The following is a 16,522-nucleotide window of genomic DNA, read 5'->3' as shown; positions in this document are numbered from 1 at the left end:
TTGTAGTACTCAAACAACACAGTAAAACAGCATGCATCTTTTGCAGAACTGGAAAAACTCGACCGTGACAGGATTCGAACCTGCAATCTTCGGATCCGAAGTCCGACGCCTTATCCATTAGGCCACACGGTCACTGGCGCAATACGCTTCCCCAAACACACCTCATTACCGCCATTTGTGCACTTCCCGGAATGAATTTACCATCTTTGACGCAATTCTCCAATTTCAGTACTAAAAATGCGACGCTACTTCTTGCTGTGTCCCATCGCAAGTTACATTCAAGCCCTTATGACGCTCATCAAACAAGAGCGTGCAAATCAGCTTCAATCGCTTAGTGCCATCTCAGTCGGTTGCAGAAGGTACCTCACCCTATGAGATACAATGGCGAGTTGCCGCTATTACCAAAGCGGCGGCGGCGCCGACGACGACGACAGCCGCGAGGGTCTCTATCAGGGGTAGAAAATACATCACAAGAACTAAGTATTTCACGACGGCATTCTCCGGAGACTCCCAAAAGCAGCAGTTTCTGGTGCCTACTTTAATAGCACCATTCGCACTATTCATTTGCGAGAGCATTTCTTAAATACCGCACCCATTTATAATTTGTTTTATCCTTGACCGCTTTTTTCGAAAGGGCCACGGTGGGAGGGGCTTTTACAAAATTCATTTGCCTCCTGTGAGGATCGAACTCACGACCTCTGGTTTACTAGACCAGCGCTCTGCCACTGAGCTAAGGAGGCGCCTCCTAGCGCGCTTTTCGGGTACTTTGTTCTTATGGACTAGTGAATCGGAGATCTTCAGCTGGAAACGCACCGCATTAGCGACCATTATTTGCATTTAGTTAGCACAGCTGCTGCTTTCCTACACATCTCACACGATATCGATGTACACCTAAAATTCCAAAACAACACATTTATTTCATTTCAGAGTTACTTTCAGCTTCAAATACCATTCCTCTGATATTCATACGAAGCTAGGCATCGTCGTAACCCGTTACGTTCGTTACGCAAGGCTCACGAGAGGGGCGCAGGTTGCATCCGCGTAGACACAAAATTTTGCGCCGCCCAGCGTGGGGCTCGAACCCACGACCCTGAGATTAAGAGTCTCATGCTCTACCGACTTAGCTAGCCGTGCTCCACACAATGCTTTACGAGCCATACAATACTGATGGGACCTGCGACCATCTATGGAAGATCCTTTTGACTACAGCTTATCTCCTGCTGCCACAAATGAGCTACAATCCCATTCAATGAAAAATTGTCTCCGAAAGGCATCAAATCTGCTTCAAATGATACGTGGCTATCAGCACCATTATTCAACACACATGCTCGACTGTGCGCAGACGCCTGTGGCGTAGCTCTTGGGCCCTGAATCAGACGCAGTAGTTCCAACAAAAACTCTCCTGAACGGCTCTGTGCCGAAAATTTCGCTACAGATCACCCTTGTCTTGCTTGAGCTTCAGGTAGACGCCGGTTTGCAGCCAGGAAGCGGACAGCAGCAACTTTCAACTAGTTTTGTAGTACTCAAACAACACAGTAAAACAGCATGCATCTTTTGCAGAACTGGAAAAACTCGACCGTGACAGGATTCGAACCTGCAATCTTCGGATCCGAAGTCCGACGCCTTATCCATTAGGCCACACGGTCACTGGCGCAATACGCTTCCCCAAACACACCTCATTACCGCCATTTGTGCACTTCCCGGAATGAATTTACCATCTTTGACGCAATTCTCCAATTTCAGTACTAAAAATGCGACGCTACTTCTTGCTGTGTCCCATCGCAAGTTACATTCAAGCCCTTATGACGCTCATCAAACAAGAGCGTGCAAATCAGCTTCAATCGCTTAGTGCCATCTCAGTCGGTTGCAGAAGGTACCTCACCCTATGAGATACAATGGCGAGTTGCCGCTATTACCAAAGCGGCGGCGGCGCCGACGACGACGACAGCCGCGAGGGTCTGTATCAGGGGTAGAAAATACATCACAAGAACTAAGTATTTCACGTCGGCATTCTCCGGAGACTCCCAAAAGCAGCAGTTTCTGGTGCCTACTTTAATAGCACCATTCGCACTATTCATTTGCGAGAGCATTTCTTAAATACCGCACCCATTTATAATTTGTTTTATCCTTGACCGCTTTTTTCGAAAGGGCCACGGTGGGAGGGGCTTTTACAAAATTCATTTGCCTCCTGTGAGGATCGAACTCACGACCTCTGGTTTACTAGACCAGCGCTCTGCCACTGAGCTAAGGAGGCGCCTCCTAGCGCGCTTTTCGGGTACTTTGTTCTTATGGACTAGTGAATCGGAGATCTTCAGCTGGAAACGCACCGCATTAGCGACCATTATTTGCATTTAGTTAGCACAGCTGCTGCTTTCCTACACATCTCACACGATATCGATGTACACCTAAAATTCCAAAACAACACATTTATTTCATTTCAGAGTTACTTTCAGCTTCAAATACCATTCCTCTGATATTCATACGAAGCTAGGCATCGTCGTAACCCGTTACGTTCGTTACGCAAGGCTCACGAGAGGGGCGCAGGTTGCATCCGCGTAGACACAAAATTTTGCGCCGCCCAGCGTGGGGCTCGAACCCACGACCCTGAGATTAAGAGTCTCATGCTCTACCGACTTAGCTAGCCGGGCTCCACACAATGCTTTACGAGCCATACAATACTGATGGGACCTGCGACCATCTATGGAAGATCCTTTTGACTACAGCTTATCTCCTGCTGCCACAAATGAGCTACAATCCCATTCAATGAAAAATTGTCTCCGAAAGGCATCAAATCTGCTTCAAATGATACGTGGCTATCAGCACCATTATTCAACACACATGCTCGACTGTGCGCAGACGCCTGTGGCGTAGCTCTTGGGCCCTGAATCAGACGCAGTAGTTCCAACAAAAACTCTCCTGAACGGCTCTGTGCCGAAAATTTCGCTACAGATCACCCTTGTCTTGCTTGAGCTTCAGGTAGACGCCGGTTTGCAGCCAGGAAGCGGACAGCAGCAACTTTCAACTAGTTTTGTAGTACTCAAACAACACAGTAAAACAGCATGCATCTTTTGCAGAACTGGAAAAACTCGACCGTGACAGGATTCGAACCTGCAATCTTCGGATCCGAAGTCCGACGCCTTATCCATTAGGCCACACGGTCACTGGCGCAATACGCTTCCCCAAACACACCTCATTACCGCCATTTGTGCACTTCCCGGAATGAATTTACCATCTTTGACGCAATTCTCCAATTTCAGTACTAAAAATGCGACGCTACTTCTTGCTGTGTCCCATCGCAAGTTACATTCAAGCCCTTATGACGCTCATCAAACAAGAGCGTGCAAATCAGCTTCAATCGCTTAGTGCCATCTCAGTCGGTTGCAGAAGGTACCTCACCCTATGAGATACAATGGCGAGTTGCCGCTATTACCAAAGCGGCGGCGGCGCCGACGACGACGACAGCCGCGAGGGTCTCTATCAGGGGTAGAAAATACATCACAAGAACTAAGTATTTCACGACGGCATTCTCCGGAGACTCCCAAAAGCAGCAGTTTCTGGTGCCTACTTTAATAGCACCATTCGCACTATTCATTTGCGAGAGCATTTCTTAAATACCGCACCCATTTATAATTTGTTTTATCCTTGACCGCTTTTTTCGAAAGGGCCACGGTGGGAGGGGCTTTTACAAAATTCATTTGCCTCCTGTGAGGATCGAACTCACGACCTCTGGTTTACTAGACCAGCGCTCTGCCACTGAGCTAAGGAGGCGCCTCCTAGCGCGCTTTTCGGGTACTTTGTTCTTATGGACTAGTGAATCGGAGATCTTCAGCTGGAAACGCACCGCATTAGCGACCATTATTTGCATTTAGTTAGCACAGCTGCTGCTTTCCTACACATCTCACACGATATCGATGTACACCTAAAATTCCAAAACAACACATTTATTTCATTTCAGAGTTACTTTCAGCTTCAAATACCATTCCTCTGATATTCATACGAAGCTAGGCATCGTCGTAACCCGTTACGTTCGTTACGCAAGGCTCACGAGAGGGGCGCAGGTTGCATCCGCGTAGACACAAAATTTTGCGCCGCCCAGCGTGGGGCTCGAACCCACGACCCTGAGATTAAGAGTCTCATGCTCTACCGACTTAGCTAGCCGGGCTCCACACAATGCTTTACGAGCCATACAATACTGATGGGACCTGCGACCATCTATGGAAGATCCTTTTGACTACAGCTTATCTCCTGCTGCCACAAATGAGCTACAATCCCATTCAATGAAAAATTGTCTCCGAAAGGCATCAAATCTGCTTCAAATGATACGTGGCTATCAGCACCATTATTCAACACACATGCTCGACTGTGCGCAGACGCCTGTGGCGTAGCTCTTGGGCCCTGAATCAGACGCAGTAGTTCCAACAAAAACTCTCCTGAACGGCTCTGTGCCGAAAATTTCGCTACAGATCACCCTTGTCTTGCTTGAGCTTCAGGTAGACGCCGGTTTGCAGCCAGGAAGCGGACAGCAGCAACTTTCAACTAGTTTTGTAGTACTCAAACAACACAGTAAAACAGCATGCATCTTTTGCAGAACTGGAAAAACTCGACCGTGACAGGATTCGAACCTGCAATCTTCGGATCCGAAGTCCGACGCCTTATCCATTAGGCCACACGGTCACTGGCGCAATACGCTTCCCCAAACACACCTCATTACCGCCATTTGTGCACTTCCCGGAATGAATTTACCATCTTTGACGCAATTCTCCAATTTCAGTACTAAAAATGCGACGCTACTTCTTGCTGTGTCCCATCGCAAGTTACATTCAAGCCCTTATGACGCTCATCAAACAAGAGCGTGCAAATCAGCTTCAATCGCTTAGTGCCATCTCAGTCGGTTGCAGAAGGTACCTCACCCTATGAGATACAATGGCGAGTTGCCGCTATTACCAAAGCGGCGGCGGCGCCGACGACGACGACAGCCGCGAGGGTCTCTATCAGGGGTAGAAAATACATCACAAGAACTAAGTATTTCACGACGGCATTCTCCGGAGACTCCCAAAAGCAGCAGTTTCTGGTGCCTACTTTAATAGCACCATTCGCACTATTCATTTGCGAGAGCATTTCTTAAATACCGCACCCATTTATAATTTGTTTTATCCTTGACCGCTTTTTTCGAAAGGGCCACGGTGGGAGGGGCTTTTACAAAATTCATTTGCCTCCTGTGAGGATCGAACTCACGACCTCTGGTTTACTAGACCAGCGCTCTGCCACTGAGCTAAGGAGGCGCCTCCTAGCGCGCTTTTCGGGTACTTTGTTCTTATGGACTAGTGAATCGGAGATCTTCAGCTGGAAACGCACCGCATTAGCGACCATTATTTGCATTTAGTTAGCACAGCTGCTGCTTTCCTACACATCTCACACGATATCGATGTACACCTAAAATTCCAAAACAACACATTTATTTCATTTCAGAGTTACTTTCAGCTTCAAATACCATTCCTCTGATATTCATACGAAGCTAGGCATCGTCGTAACCCGTTACGTTCGTTACGCAAGGCTCACGAGAGGGGCGCAGGTTGCATCCGCGTAGACACAAAATTTTGCGCCGCCCAGCGTGGGGCTCGAACCCACGACCCTGAGATTAAGAGTCTCATGCTCTACCGACTTAGCTAGCCGGGCTCCACACAATGCTTTACGAGCCATACAATACTGATGGGACCTGCGACCATCTATGGAAGATCCTTTTGACTACAGCTTATCTCCTGCTGCCACAAATGAGCTACAATCCCATTCAATGAAAAATTGTCTCCGAAAGGCATCAAATCTGCTTCAAATGATACGTGGCTATCAGCACCATTATTCAACACACATGCTCGACTGTGCGCAGACGCCTGTGGCGTAGCTCTTGGGCCCTGAATCAGACGCAGTAGTTCCAACAAAAACTCTCCTGAACGGCTCTGTGCCGAAAATTTCGCTACACATCACCCTTGTCTTGCTTGAGCTTCAGGTAGACGCCGGTTTGCAGCCAGGAAGCGGACAGCAGCAACTTTCAACTAGTTTTGTAGTACTCAAACAACACAGTAAAACAGCATGCATCTTTTGCAGAACTGGAAAAACTCGACCGTGACAGGATTCGAACCTGCAATCTTCGGATCCGAAGTCCGACGCCTTATCCATTAGGCCACACGGTCACTGGCGCAATACGCTTCCCCAAACACACCTCATTACCGCCATTTGTGCACTTCCCGGAATGAATTTACCATCTTTGACGCAATTCTCCAATTTCAGTACTAAAAATGCGACGCTACTTCTTGCTGTGTCCCATCGCAAGTTACATTCAAGCCCTTATGACGCTCATCAAACAAGAGCGTGCAAATCAGCTTCAATCGCTTAGTGCCATCTCAGTCGGTTGCAGAAGGTACCTCACCCTATGAGATACAATGGCGAGTTGCCGCTATTACCAAAGCGGCGGCGGCGCCGACGACGACGACAGCCGCGAGGGTCTGTATCAGGGGTAGAAAATACATCACAAGAACTAAGTATTTCACGTCGGCATTCTCCGGAGACTCCCAAAAGCAGCAGTTTCTGGTGCCTACTTTAATAGCACCATTCGCACTATTCATTTGCGAGAGCATTTCTTAAATACCGCACCCATTTATAATTTGTTTTATCCTTGACCGCTTTTTTCGAAAGGGCCACGGTGGGAGGGGCTTTTACAAAATTCATTTGCCTCCTGTGAGGATCGAACTCACGACCTCTGGTTTACTAGACCAGCGCTCTGCCACTGAGCTAAGGAGGCGCCTCCTAGCGCGCTTTTCGGGTACTTTGTTCTTATGGACTAGTGAATCGGAGATCTTCAGCTGGAAACGCACCGCATTAGCGACCATTATTTGCATTTAGTTAGCACAGCTGCTGCTTTCCTACACATCTCACACGATATCGATGTACACCTAAAATTCCAAAACAACACATTTATTTCATTTCAGAGTTACTTTCAGCTTCAAATACCATTCCTCTGATATTCATACGAAGCTAGGCATCGTCGTAACCCGTTACGTTCGTTACGCAAGGCTCACGAGAGGGGCGCAGGTTGCATCCGCGTAGACACAAAATTTTGCGCCGCCCAGCGTGGGGCTCGAACCCACGACCCTGAGATTAAGAGTCTCATGCTCTACCGACTTAGCTAGCCGGGCTCCACACAATGCTTTACGAGCCATACAATACTGATGGGACCTGCGACCATCTATGGAAGATCCTTTTGACTACAGCTTATCTCCTGCTGCCACAAATGAGCTACAATCCCATTCAATGAAAAATTGTCTCCGAAAGGCATCAAATCTGCTTCAAATGATACGTGGCTATCAGCACCATTATTCAACACACATGCTCGACTGTGCGCAGACGCCTGTGGCGTAGCTCTTGGGCCCTGAATCAGACGCAGTAGTTCCAACAAAAACTCTCCTGAACGGCTCTGTGCCGAAAATTTCGCTACAGATCACCCTTGTCTTGCTTGAGCTTCAGGTAGACGCCGGTTTGCAGCCAGGAAGCGGACAGCAGCAACTTTCAACTAGTTTTGTAGTACTCAAACAACACAGTAAAACAGCATGCATCTTTTGCAGAACTGGAAAAACTCGACCGTGACAGGATTCGAACCTGCAATCTTCGGATCCGAAGTCCGACGCCTTATCCATTAGGCCACACGGTCACTGGCGCAATACGCTTCCCCAAACACACCTCATTACCGCCATTTGTGCACTTCCCGGAATGAATTTACCATCTTTGACGCAATTCTCCAATTTCAGTACTAAAAATGCGACGCTACTTCTTGCTGTGTCCCATCGCAAGTTACATTCAAGCCCTTATGACGCTCATCAAACAAGAGCGTGCAAATCAGCTTCAATCGCTTAGTGCCATCTCAGTCGGTTGCAGAAGGTACCTCACCCTATGAGATACAATGGCGAGTTGCCGCTATTACCAAAGCGGCGGCGGCGCCGACGACGACGACAGCCGCGAGGGTCTCTATCAGGGGTAGAAAATACATCACAAGAACTAAGTATTTCACGACGGCATTCTCCGGAGACTCCCAAAAGCAGCAGTTTCTGGTGCCTACTTTAATAGCACCATTCGCACTATTCATTTGCGAGAGCATTTCTTAAATACCGCACCCATTTATAATTTGTTTTATCCTTGACCGCTTTTTTCGAAAGGGCCACGGTGGGAGGGGCTTTTACAAAATTCATTTGCCTCCTGTGAGGATCGAACTCACGACCTCTGGTTTACTAGACCAGCGCTCTGCCACTGAGCTAAGGAGGCGCCTCCTAGCGCGCTTTTCGGGTACTTTGTTCTTATGGACTAGTGAATCGGAGATCTTCAGCTGGAAACGCACCGCATTAGCGACCATTATTTGCATTTAGTTAGCACAGCTGCTGCTTTCCTACACATCTCACACGATATCGATGTACACCTAAAATTCCAAAACAACACATTTATTTCATTTCAGAGTTACTTTCAGCTTCAAATACCATTCCTCTGATATTCATACGAAGCTAGGCATCGTCGTAACCCGTTACGTTCGTTACGCAAGGCTCACGAGAGGGGCGCAGGTTGCATCCGCGTAGACACAAAATTTTGCGCCGCCCAGCGTGGGGCTCGAACCCACGACCCTGAGATTAAGAGTCTCATGCTCTACCGACTTAGCTAGCCGGGCTCCACACAATGCTTTACGAGCCATACAATACTGATGGGACCTGCGACCATCTATGGAAGATCCTTTTGACTACAGCTTATCTCCTGCTGCCACAAATGAGCTACAATCCCATTCAATGAAAAATTGTCTCCGAAAGGCATCAAATCTGCTTCAAATGATACGTGGCTATCAGCACCATTATTCAACACACATGCTCGACTGTGCGCAGACGCCTGTGGCGTAGCTCTTGGGCCCTGAATCAGACGCAGTAGTTCCAACAAAAACTCTCCTGAACGGCTCTGTGCCGAAAATTTCGCTACAGATCACCCTTGTCTTGCTTGAGCTTCAGGTAGACGCCGGTTTGCAGCCAGGAAGCGGACAGCAGCAACTTTCAACTAGTTTTGTAGTACTCAAACAACACAGTAAAACAGCATGCATCTTTTGCAGAACTGGAAAAACTCGACCGTGACAGGATTCGAACCTGCAATCTTCGGATCCGAAGTCCGACGCCTTATCCATTAGGCCACACGGTCACTGGCGCAATACGCTTCCCCAAACACACCTCATTACCGCCATTTGTGCACTTCCCGGAATGAATTTACCATCTTTGACGCAATTCTCCAATTTCAGTACTAAAAATGCGACGCTACTTCTTGCTGTGTCCCATCGCAAGTTACATTCAAGCCCTTATGACGCTCATCAAACAAGAGCGTGCAAATCAGCTTCAATCGCTTAGTGCCATCTCAGTCGGTTGCAGAAGGTACCTCACCCTATGAGATACAATGGCGAGTTGCCGCTATTACCAAAGCGGCGGCGGCGCCGACGACGACGACAGCCGCGAGGGTCTCTATCAGGGGTAGAAAATACATCACAAGAACTAAGTATTTCACGACGGCATTCTCCGGAGACTCCCAAAAGCAGCAGTTTCTGGTGCCTACTTTAATAGCACCATTCGCACTATTCATTTGCGAGAGCATTTCTTAAATACCGCACCCATTTATAATTTGTTTTATCCTTGACCGCTTTTTTCGAAAGGGCCACGGTGGGAGGGGCTTTTACAAAATTCATTTGCCTCCTGTGAGGATCGAACTCACGACCTCTGGTTTACTAGACCAGCGCTCTGCCACTGAGCTAAGGAGGCGCCTCCTAGCGCGCTTTTCGGGTACTTTGTTCTTATGGACTAGTGAATCGGAGATCTTCAGCTGGAAACGCACCGCATTAGCGACCATTATTTGCATTTAGTTAGCACAGCTGCTGCTTTCCTACACATCTCACACGATATCGATGTACACCTAAAATTCCAAAACAACACATTTATTTCATTTCAGAGTTACTTTCAGCTTCAAATACCATTCCTCTGATATTCATACGAAGCTAGGCATCGTCGTAACCCGTTACGTTCGTTACGCAAGGCTCACGAGAGGGGCGCAGGTTGCATCCGCGTAGACACAAAATTTTGCGCCGCCCAGCGTGGGGCTCGAACCCACGACCCTGAGATTAAGAGTCTCATGCTCTACCGACTTAGCTAGCCGGGCTCCACACAATGCTTTACGAGCCATACAATACTGATGGGACCTGCGACCATCTATGGAAGATCCTTTTGACTACAGCTTATCTCCTGCTGCCACAAATGAGCTACAATCCCATTCAATGAAAAATTGTCTCCGAAAGGCATCAAATCTGCTTCAAATGATACGTGGCTATCAGCACCATTATTCAACACACATGCTCGACTGTGCGCAGACGCCTGTGGCGTAGCTCTTGGGCCCTGAATCAGACGCAGTAGTTCCAACAAAAACTCTCCTGAACGGCTCTGTGCCGAAAATTTCGCTACACATCACCCTTGTCTTGCTTGAGCTTCAGGTAGACGCCGGTTTGCAGCCAGGAAGCGGACAGCAGCAACTTTCAACTAGTTTTGTAGTACTCAAACAACACAGTAAAACAGCATGCATCTTTTGCAGAACTGGAAAAACTCGACCGTGACAGGATTCGAACCTGCAATCTTCGGATCCGAAGTCCGACGCCTTATCCATTAGGCCACACGGTCACTGGCGCAATACGCTTCCCCAAACACACCTCATTACCGCCATTTGTGCACTTCCCGGAATGAATTTACCATCTTTGACGCAATTCTCCAATTTCAGTACTAAAAATGCGACGCTACTTCTTGCTGTGTCCCATCGCAAGTTACATTCAAGCCCTTATGACGCTCATCAAACAAGAGCGTGCAAATCAGCTTCAATCGCTTAGTGCCATCTCAGTCGGTTGCAGAAGGTACCTCACCCTATGAGATACAATGGCGAGTTGCCGCTATTACCAAAGCGGCGGCGGCGCCGACGACGACGACAGCCGCGAGGGTCTGTATCAGGGGTAGAAAATACATCACAAGAACTAAGTATTTCACGTCGGCATTCTCCGGAGACTCCCAAAAGCAGCAGTTTCTGGTGCCTACTTTAATAGCACCATTCGCACTATTCATTTGCGAGAGCATTTCTTAAATACCGCACCCATTTATAATTTGTTTTATCCTTGACCGCTTTTTTCGAAAGGGCCACGGTGGGAGGGGCTTTTACAAAATTCATTTGCCTCCTGTGAGGATCGAACTCACGACCTCTGGTTTACTAGACCAGCGCTCTGCCACTGAGCTAAGGAGGCGCCTCCTAGCGCGCTTTTCGGGTACTTTGTTCTTATGGACTAGTGAATCGGAGATCTTCAGCTGGAAACGCACCGCATTAGCGACCATTATTTGCATTTAGTTAGCACAGCTGCTGCTTTCCTACACATCTCACACGATATCGATGTACACCTAAAATTCCAAAACAACACATTTATTTCATTTCAGAGTTACTTTCAGCTTCAAATACCATTCCTCTGATATTCATACGAAGCTAGGCATCGTCGTAACCCGTTACGTTCGTTACGCAAGGCTCACGAGAGGGGCGCAGGTTGCATCCGCGTAGACACAAAATTTTGCGCCGCCCAGCGTGGGGCTCGAACCCACGACCCTGAGATTAAGAGTCTCATGCTCTACCGACTTAGCTAGCCGGGCTCCACACAATGCTTTACGAGCCATACAATACTGATGGGACCTGCGACCATCTATGGAAGATCCTTTTGACTACAGCTTATCTCCTGCTGCCACAAATGAGCTACAATCCCATTCAATGAAAAATTGTCTCCGAAAGGCATCAAATCTGCTTCAAATGATACGTGGCTATCAGCACCATTATTCAACACACATGCTCGACTGTGCGCAGACGCCTGTGGCGTAGCTCTTGGGCCCTGAATCAGACGCAGTAGTTCCAACAAAAACTCTCCTGAACGGCTCTGTGCCGAAAATTTCGCTACAGATCACCCTTGTCTTGCTTGAGCTTCAGGTAGACGCCGGTTTGCAGCCAGGAAGCGGACAGCAGCAACTTTCAACTAGTTTTGTAGTACTCAAACAACACAGTAAAACAGCATGCATCTTTTGCAGAACTGGAAAAACTCGACCGTGACAGGATTCGAACCTGCAATCTTCGGATCCGAAGTCCGACGCCTTATCCATTAGGCCACACGGTCACTGGCGCAATACGCTTCCCCAAACACACCTCATTACCGCCATTTGTGCACTTCCCGGAATGAATTTACCATCTTTGACGCAATTCTCCAATTTCAGTACTAAAAATGCGACGCTACTTCTTGCTGTGTCCCATCGCAAGTTACATTCAAGCCCTTATGACGCTCATCAAACAAGAGCGTGCAAATCAGCTTCAATCGCTTAGTGCCATCTCAGTCGGTTGCAGAAGGTACCTCACCCTATGAGATACAATGGCGAGTTGCCGCTATTACCAAAGCGGCGGCGGCGCCGACGACGACGACAGCCGCGAGGGTCTCTATCAGGGGTAGAAAATACATCACAAGAACTAAGTATTTCACGACGGCATTCTCCGGAGACTCCCAAAAGCAGCAGTTTCTGGTGCCTACTTTAATAGCACCATTCGCACTATTCATTTGCGAGAGCATTTCTTAAATACCGCACCCATTTATAATTTGTTTTATCCTTGACCGCTTTTTTCGAAAGGGCCACGGTGGGAGGGGCTTTTACAAAATTCATTTGCCTCCTGTGAGGATCGAACTCACGACCTCTGGTTTACTAGACCAGCGCTCTGCCACTGAGCTAAGGAGGCGCCTCCTAGCGCGCTTTTCGGGTACTTTGTTCTTATGGACTAGTGAATCGGAGATCTTCAGCTGGAAACGCACCGCATTAGCGACCATTATTTGCATTTAGTTAGCACAGCTGCTGCTTTCCTACACATCTCACACGATATCGATGTACACCTAAAATTCCAAAACAACACATTTATTTCATTTCAGAGTTACTTTCAGCTTCAAATACCATTCCTCTGATATTCATACGAAGCTAGGCATCGTCGTAACCCGTTACGTTCGTTACGCAAGGCTCACGAGAGGGGCGCAGGTTGCATCCGCGTAGACACAAAATTTTGCGCCGCCCAGCGTGGGGCTCGAACCCACGACCCTGAGATTAAGAGTCTCATGCTCTACCGACTTAGCTAGCCGTGCTCCACACAATGCTTTACGAGCCATACAATACTGATGGGACCTGCGACCATCTATGGAAGATCCTTTTGACTACAGCTTATCTCCTGCTGCCACAAATGAGCTACAATCCCATTCAATGAAAAATTGTCTCCGAAAGGCATCAAATCTGCTTCAAATGATACGTGGCTATCAGCACCATTATTCAACACACATGCTCGACTGTGCGCAGACGCCTGTGGCGTAGCTCTTGGGCCCTGAATCAGACGCAGTAGTTCCAACAAAAACTCTCCTGAACGGCTCTGTGCCGAAAATTTCGCTACAGATCACCCTTGTCTTGCTTGAGCTTCAGGTAGACGCCGGTTTGCAGCCAGGAAGCGGACAGCAGCAACTTTCAACTAGTTTTGTAGTACTCAAACAACACAGTAAAACAGCATGCATCTTTTGCAGAACTGGAAAAACTCGACCGTGACAGGATTCGAACCTGCAATCTTCGGATCCGAAGTCCGACGCCTTATCCATTAGGCCACACGGTCACTGGCGCAATACGCTTCCCCAAACACACCTCATTACCGCCATTTGTGCACTTCCCGGAATGAATTTACCATCTTTGACGCAATTCTCCAATTTCAGTACTAAAAATGCGACGCTACTTCTTGCTGTGTCCCATCGCAAGTTACATTCAAGCCCTTATGACGCTCATCAAACAAGAGCGTGCAAATCAGCTTCAATCGCTTAGTGCCATCTCAGTCGGTTGCAGAAGGTACCTCACCCTATGAGATACAATGGCGAGTTGCCGCTATTACCAAAGCGGCGGCGGCGCCGACGACGACGACAGCCGCGAGGGTCTGTATCAGGGGTAGAAAATACATCACAAGAACTAAGTATTTCACGTCGGCATTCTCCGGAGACTCCCAAAAGCAGCAGTTTCTGGTGCCTACTTTAATAGCACCATTCGCACTATTCATTTGCGAGAGCATTTCTTAAATACCGCACCCATTTATAATTTGTTTTATCCTTGACCGCTTTTTTCGAAAGGGCCACGGTGGGAGGGGCTTTTACAAAATTCATTTGCCTCCTGTGAGGATCGAACTCACGACCTCTGGTTTACTAGACCAGCGCTCTGCCACTGAGCTAAGGAGGCGCCTCCTAGCGCGCTTTTCGGGTACTTTGTTCTTATGGACTAGTGAATCGGAGATCTTCAGCTGGAAACGCACCGCATTAGCGACCATTATTTGCATTTAGTTAGCACAGCTGCTGCTTTCCTACACATCTCACACGATATCGATGTACACCTAAAATTCCAAAACAACACATTTATTTCATTTCAGAGTTACTTTCAGCTTCAAATACCATTCCTCTGATATTCATACGAAGCTAGGCATCGTCGTAACCCGTTACGTTCGTTACGCAAGGCTCACGAGAGGGGCGCAGGTTGCATCCGCGTAGACACAAAATTTTGCGCCGCCCAGCGTGGGGCTCGAACCCACGACCCTGAGATTAAGAGTCTCATGCTCTACCGACTTAGCTAGCCGGGCTCCACACAATGCTTTACGAGCCATACAATACTGATGGGACCTGCGACCATCTATGGAAGATCCTTTTGACTACAGCTTATCTCCTGCTGCCACAAATGAGCTACAATCCCATTCAATGAAAAATTGTCTCCGAAAGGCATCAAATCTGCTTCAAATGATACGTGGCTATCAGCACCATTATTCAACACACATGCTCGACTGTGCGCAGACGCCTGTGGCGTAGCTCTTGGGCCCTGAATCAGACGCAGTAGTTCCAACAAAAACTCTCCTGAACGGCTCTGTGCCGAAAATTTCGCTACAGATCACCCTTGTCTTGCTTGAGCTTCAGGTAGACGCCGGTTTGCAGCCAGGAAGCGGACAGCAGCAACTTTCAACTAGTTTTGTAGTACTCAAACAACACAGTAAAACAGCATGCATCTTTTGCAGAACTGGAAAAACTCGACCGTGACAGGATTCGAACCTGCAATCTTCGGATCCGAAGTCCGACGCCTTATCCATTAGGCCACACGGTCACTGGCGCAATACGCTTCCCCAAACACACCTCATTACCGCCATTTGTGCACTTCCCGGAATGAATTTACCATCTTTGACGCAATTCTCCAATTTCAGTACTAAAAATGCGACGCTACTTCTTGCTGTGTCCCATCGCAAGTTACATTCAAGCCCTTATGACGCTCATCAAACAAGAGCGTGCAAATCAGCTTCAATCGCTTAGTGCCATCTCAGTCGGTTGCAGAAGGTACCTCACCCTATGAGATACAATGGCGAGTTGCCGCTATTACCAAAGCGGCGGCGGCGCCGACGACGACGACAGCCGCGAGGGTCTCTATCAGGGGTAGAAAATACATCACAAGAACTAAGTATTTCACGACGGCATTCTCCGGAGACTCCCAAAAGCAGCAGTTTCTGGTGCCTACTTTAATAGCACCATTCGCACTATTCATTTGCGAGAGCATTTCTTAAATACCGCACCCATTTATAATTTGTTTTATCCTTGACCGCTTTTTTCGAAAGGGCCACGGTGGGAGGGGCTTTTACAAAATTCATTTGCCTCCTGTGAGGATCGAACTCACGACCTCTGGTTTACTAGACCAGCGCTCTGCCACTGAGCTAAGGAGGCGCCTCCTAGCGCGCTTTTCGGGTACTTTGTTCTTATGGACTAGTGAATCGGAGATCTTCAGCTGGAAACGCACCGCATTAGCGACCATTATTTGCATTTAGTTAGCACAGCTGCTGCTTTCCTACACATCTCACACGATATCGATGTACACCTAAAATTCCAAAACAACACATTTATTTCATTTCAGAGTTACTTTCAGCTTCAAATACCATTCCTCTGATATTCATACGAAGCTAGGCATCGTCGTAACCCGTTACGTTCGTTACGCAAGGCTCACGAGAGGGGCGCAGGTTGCATCCGCGTAGACACAAAATTTTGCGCCGCCCAGCGTGGGGCTCGAACCCACGACCCTGAGATTAAGAGTCTCATGCTCTACCGACTTAGCTAGCCGGGCTCCACACAATGCTTTACGAGCCATACAATACTGATGGGACCTGCGACCATCTATGGAAGATCCTTTTGACTACAGCTTATCTCCTGCTGCCACAAATGAGCTACAATCCCATTCAATGAAAAATTGTCTCCGAAAGGCATCAAATCTGCTTCAAATGATACGTGGCTATCAGCACCATTATTCAACACACATGCTCGACTGTGCGCAGACGCCTGTGGCGTAGCTCTTGGGCCCTGAATCAGACGCAG

General features: G+C 48.0%; 33 non-coding genes across 33 annotated transcripts; all 33 read right to left on the bottom strand.

Annotated features, from left to right (window-relative positions):
• Positions 1–59: 59 nt before the first annotated feature.
• Positions 60–132, bottom strand: Trnar-ucg (transfer RNA arginine (anticodon UCG)). The gene has a single exon. It is a non-coding gene; the product is annotated as a tRNA-Arg (tRNA).
• A 536-nt stretch (positions 133–668) lies between these two features.
• On the bottom strand, positions 669–740 carry Trnat-agu (transfer RNA threonine (anticodon AGU)). The gene has a single exon. It is a non-coding gene; the product is annotated as a tRNA-Thr (tRNA).
• A 321-nt stretch (positions 741–1,061) lies between these two features.
• Trnak-cuu (transfer RNA lysine (anticodon CUU)) lies at positions 1,062–1,134 on the bottom strand. Its single transcript has one exon. It is a non-coding gene; the product is annotated as a tRNA-Lys (tRNA).
• A 439-nt stretch (positions 1,135–1,573) lies between these two features.
• Trnar-ucg (transfer RNA arginine (anticodon UCG)) lies at positions 1,574–1,646 on the bottom strand. The gene has a single exon. It is a non-coding gene; the product is annotated as a tRNA-Arg (tRNA).
• Positions 1,647–2,182: 536 nt separating this feature from the next.
• On the bottom strand, positions 2,183–2,254 carry Trnat-agu (transfer RNA threonine (anticodon AGU)). Its single transcript has one exon. It is a non-coding gene; the product is annotated as a tRNA-Thr (tRNA).
• Positions 2,255–2,575: 321 nt separating this feature from the next.
• Positions 2,576–2,648, bottom strand: Trnak-cuu (transfer RNA lysine (anticodon CUU)). The gene has a single exon. It is a non-coding gene; the product is annotated as a tRNA-Lys (tRNA).
• Positions 2,649–3,087: 439 nt separating this feature from the next.
• Positions 3,088–3,160, bottom strand: Trnar-ucg (transfer RNA arginine (anticodon UCG)). Its single transcript has one exon. It is a non-coding gene; the product is annotated as a tRNA-Arg (tRNA).
• Positions 3,161–3,696: 536 nt separating this feature from the next.
• Positions 3,697–3,768, bottom strand: Trnat-agu (transfer RNA threonine (anticodon AGU)). Its single transcript has one exon. It is a non-coding gene; the product is annotated as a tRNA-Thr (tRNA).
• A 321-nt stretch (positions 3,769–4,089) lies between these two features.
• Trnak-cuu (transfer RNA lysine (anticodon CUU)) lies at positions 4,090–4,162 on the bottom strand. Its single transcript has one exon. It is a non-coding gene; the product is annotated as a tRNA-Lys (tRNA).
• A 439-nt stretch (positions 4,163–4,601) lies between these two features.
• On the bottom strand, positions 4,602–4,674 carry Trnar-ucg (transfer RNA arginine (anticodon UCG)). The gene has a single exon. It is a non-coding gene; the product is annotated as a tRNA-Arg (tRNA).
• A 536-nt stretch (positions 4,675–5,210) lies between these two features.
• On the bottom strand, positions 5,211–5,282 carry Trnat-agu (transfer RNA threonine (anticodon AGU)). The gene has a single exon. It is a non-coding gene; the product is annotated as a tRNA-Thr (tRNA).
• Positions 5,283–5,603: 321 nt separating this feature from the next.
• Positions 5,604–5,676, bottom strand: Trnak-cuu (transfer RNA lysine (anticodon CUU)). Its single transcript has one exon. It is a non-coding gene; the product is annotated as a tRNA-Lys (tRNA).
• A 439-nt stretch (positions 5,677–6,115) lies between these two features.
• Positions 6,116–6,188, bottom strand: Trnar-ucg (transfer RNA arginine (anticodon UCG)). The gene has a single exon. It is a non-coding gene; the product is annotated as a tRNA-Arg (tRNA).
• Positions 6,189–6,724: 536 nt separating this feature from the next.
• Trnat-agu (transfer RNA threonine (anticodon AGU)) lies at positions 6,725–6,796 on the bottom strand. The gene has a single exon. It is a non-coding gene; the product is annotated as a tRNA-Thr (tRNA).
• Positions 6,797–7,117: 321 nt separating this feature from the next.
• Positions 7,118–7,190, bottom strand: Trnak-cuu (transfer RNA lysine (anticodon CUU)). The gene has a single exon. It is a non-coding gene; the product is annotated as a tRNA-Lys (tRNA).
• Positions 7,191–7,629: 439 nt separating this feature from the next.
• On the bottom strand, positions 7,630–7,702 carry Trnar-ucg (transfer RNA arginine (anticodon UCG)). The gene has a single exon. It is a non-coding gene; the product is annotated as a tRNA-Arg (tRNA).
• A 536-nt stretch (positions 7,703–8,238) lies between these two features.
• Positions 8,239–8,310, bottom strand: Trnat-agu (transfer RNA threonine (anticodon AGU)). The gene has a single exon. It is a non-coding gene; the product is annotated as a tRNA-Thr (tRNA).
• Positions 8,311–8,631: 321 nt separating this feature from the next.
• Trnak-cuu (transfer RNA lysine (anticodon CUU)) lies at positions 8,632–8,704 on the bottom strand. The gene has a single exon. It is a non-coding gene; the product is annotated as a tRNA-Lys (tRNA).
• Positions 8,705–9,143: 439 nt separating this feature from the next.
• On the bottom strand, positions 9,144–9,216 carry Trnar-ucg (transfer RNA arginine (anticodon UCG)). Its single transcript has one exon. It is a non-coding gene; the product is annotated as a tRNA-Arg (tRNA).
• Positions 9,217–9,752: 536 nt separating this feature from the next.
• Positions 9,753–9,824, bottom strand: Trnat-agu (transfer RNA threonine (anticodon AGU)). Its single transcript has one exon. It is a non-coding gene; the product is annotated as a tRNA-Thr (tRNA).
• A 321-nt stretch (positions 9,825–10,145) lies between these two features.
• Trnak-cuu (transfer RNA lysine (anticodon CUU)) lies at positions 10,146–10,218 on the bottom strand. The gene has a single exon. It is a non-coding gene; the product is annotated as a tRNA-Lys (tRNA).
• Positions 10,219–10,657: 439 nt separating this feature from the next.
• Trnar-ucg (transfer RNA arginine (anticodon UCG)) lies at positions 10,658–10,730 on the bottom strand. The gene has a single exon. It is a non-coding gene; the product is annotated as a tRNA-Arg (tRNA).
• A 536-nt stretch (positions 10,731–11,266) lies between these two features.
• Trnat-agu (transfer RNA threonine (anticodon AGU)) lies at positions 11,267–11,338 on the bottom strand. The gene has a single exon. It is a non-coding gene; the product is annotated as a tRNA-Thr (tRNA).
• Positions 11,339–11,659: 321 nt separating this feature from the next.
• Trnak-cuu (transfer RNA lysine (anticodon CUU)) lies at positions 11,660–11,732 on the bottom strand. The gene has a single exon. It is a non-coding gene; the product is annotated as a tRNA-Lys (tRNA).
• Positions 11,733–12,171: 439 nt separating this feature from the next.
• Trnar-ucg (transfer RNA arginine (anticodon UCG)) lies at positions 12,172–12,244 on the bottom strand. Its single transcript has one exon. It is a non-coding gene; the product is annotated as a tRNA-Arg (tRNA).
• A 536-nt stretch (positions 12,245–12,780) lies between these two features.
• On the bottom strand, positions 12,781–12,852 carry Trnat-agu (transfer RNA threonine (anticodon AGU)). The gene has a single exon. It is a non-coding gene; the product is annotated as a tRNA-Thr (tRNA).
• Positions 12,853–13,173: 321 nt separating this feature from the next.
• On the bottom strand, positions 13,174–13,246 carry Trnak-cuu (transfer RNA lysine (anticodon CUU)). The gene has a single exon. It is a non-coding gene; the product is annotated as a tRNA-Lys (tRNA).
• Positions 13,247–13,685: 439 nt separating this feature from the next.
• Trnar-ucg (transfer RNA arginine (anticodon UCG)) lies at positions 13,686–13,758 on the bottom strand. The gene has a single exon. It is a non-coding gene; the product is annotated as a tRNA-Arg (tRNA).
• A 536-nt stretch (positions 13,759–14,294) lies between these two features.
• On the bottom strand, positions 14,295–14,366 carry Trnat-agu (transfer RNA threonine (anticodon AGU)). The gene has a single exon. It is a non-coding gene; the product is annotated as a tRNA-Thr (tRNA).
• Positions 14,367–14,687: 321 nt separating this feature from the next.
• Trnak-cuu (transfer RNA lysine (anticodon CUU)) lies at positions 14,688–14,760 on the bottom strand. Its single transcript has one exon. It is a non-coding gene; the product is annotated as a tRNA-Lys (tRNA).
• Positions 14,761–15,199: 439 nt separating this feature from the next.
• Trnar-ucg (transfer RNA arginine (anticodon UCG)) lies at positions 15,200–15,272 on the bottom strand. Its single transcript has one exon. It is a non-coding gene; the product is annotated as a tRNA-Arg (tRNA).
• Positions 15,273–15,808: 536 nt separating this feature from the next.
• Trnat-agu (transfer RNA threonine (anticodon AGU)) lies at positions 15,809–15,880 on the bottom strand. The gene has a single exon. It is a non-coding gene; the product is annotated as a tRNA-Thr (tRNA).
• Positions 15,881–16,201: 321 nt separating this feature from the next.
• On the bottom strand, positions 16,202–16,274 carry Trnak-cuu (transfer RNA lysine (anticodon CUU)). The gene has a single exon. It is a non-coding gene; the product is annotated as a tRNA-Lys (tRNA).
• Between the last annotated feature and the right edge of the window lie 248 nt (positions 16,275–16,522).

Source organism: Schistocerca nitens, chromosome 8 (assembly GCF_023898315.1).
Source record: "Schistocerca nitens isolate TAMUIC-IGC-003100 chromosome 8, iqSchNite1.1, whole genome shotgun sequence".
Lineage (NCBI taxonomy): Eukaryota > Metazoa > Arthropoda > Insecta > Orthoptera > Acrididae > Schistocerca > Schistocerca nitens.
This window is presented reverse-complemented; position numbering and strand designations above follow the sequence as displayed.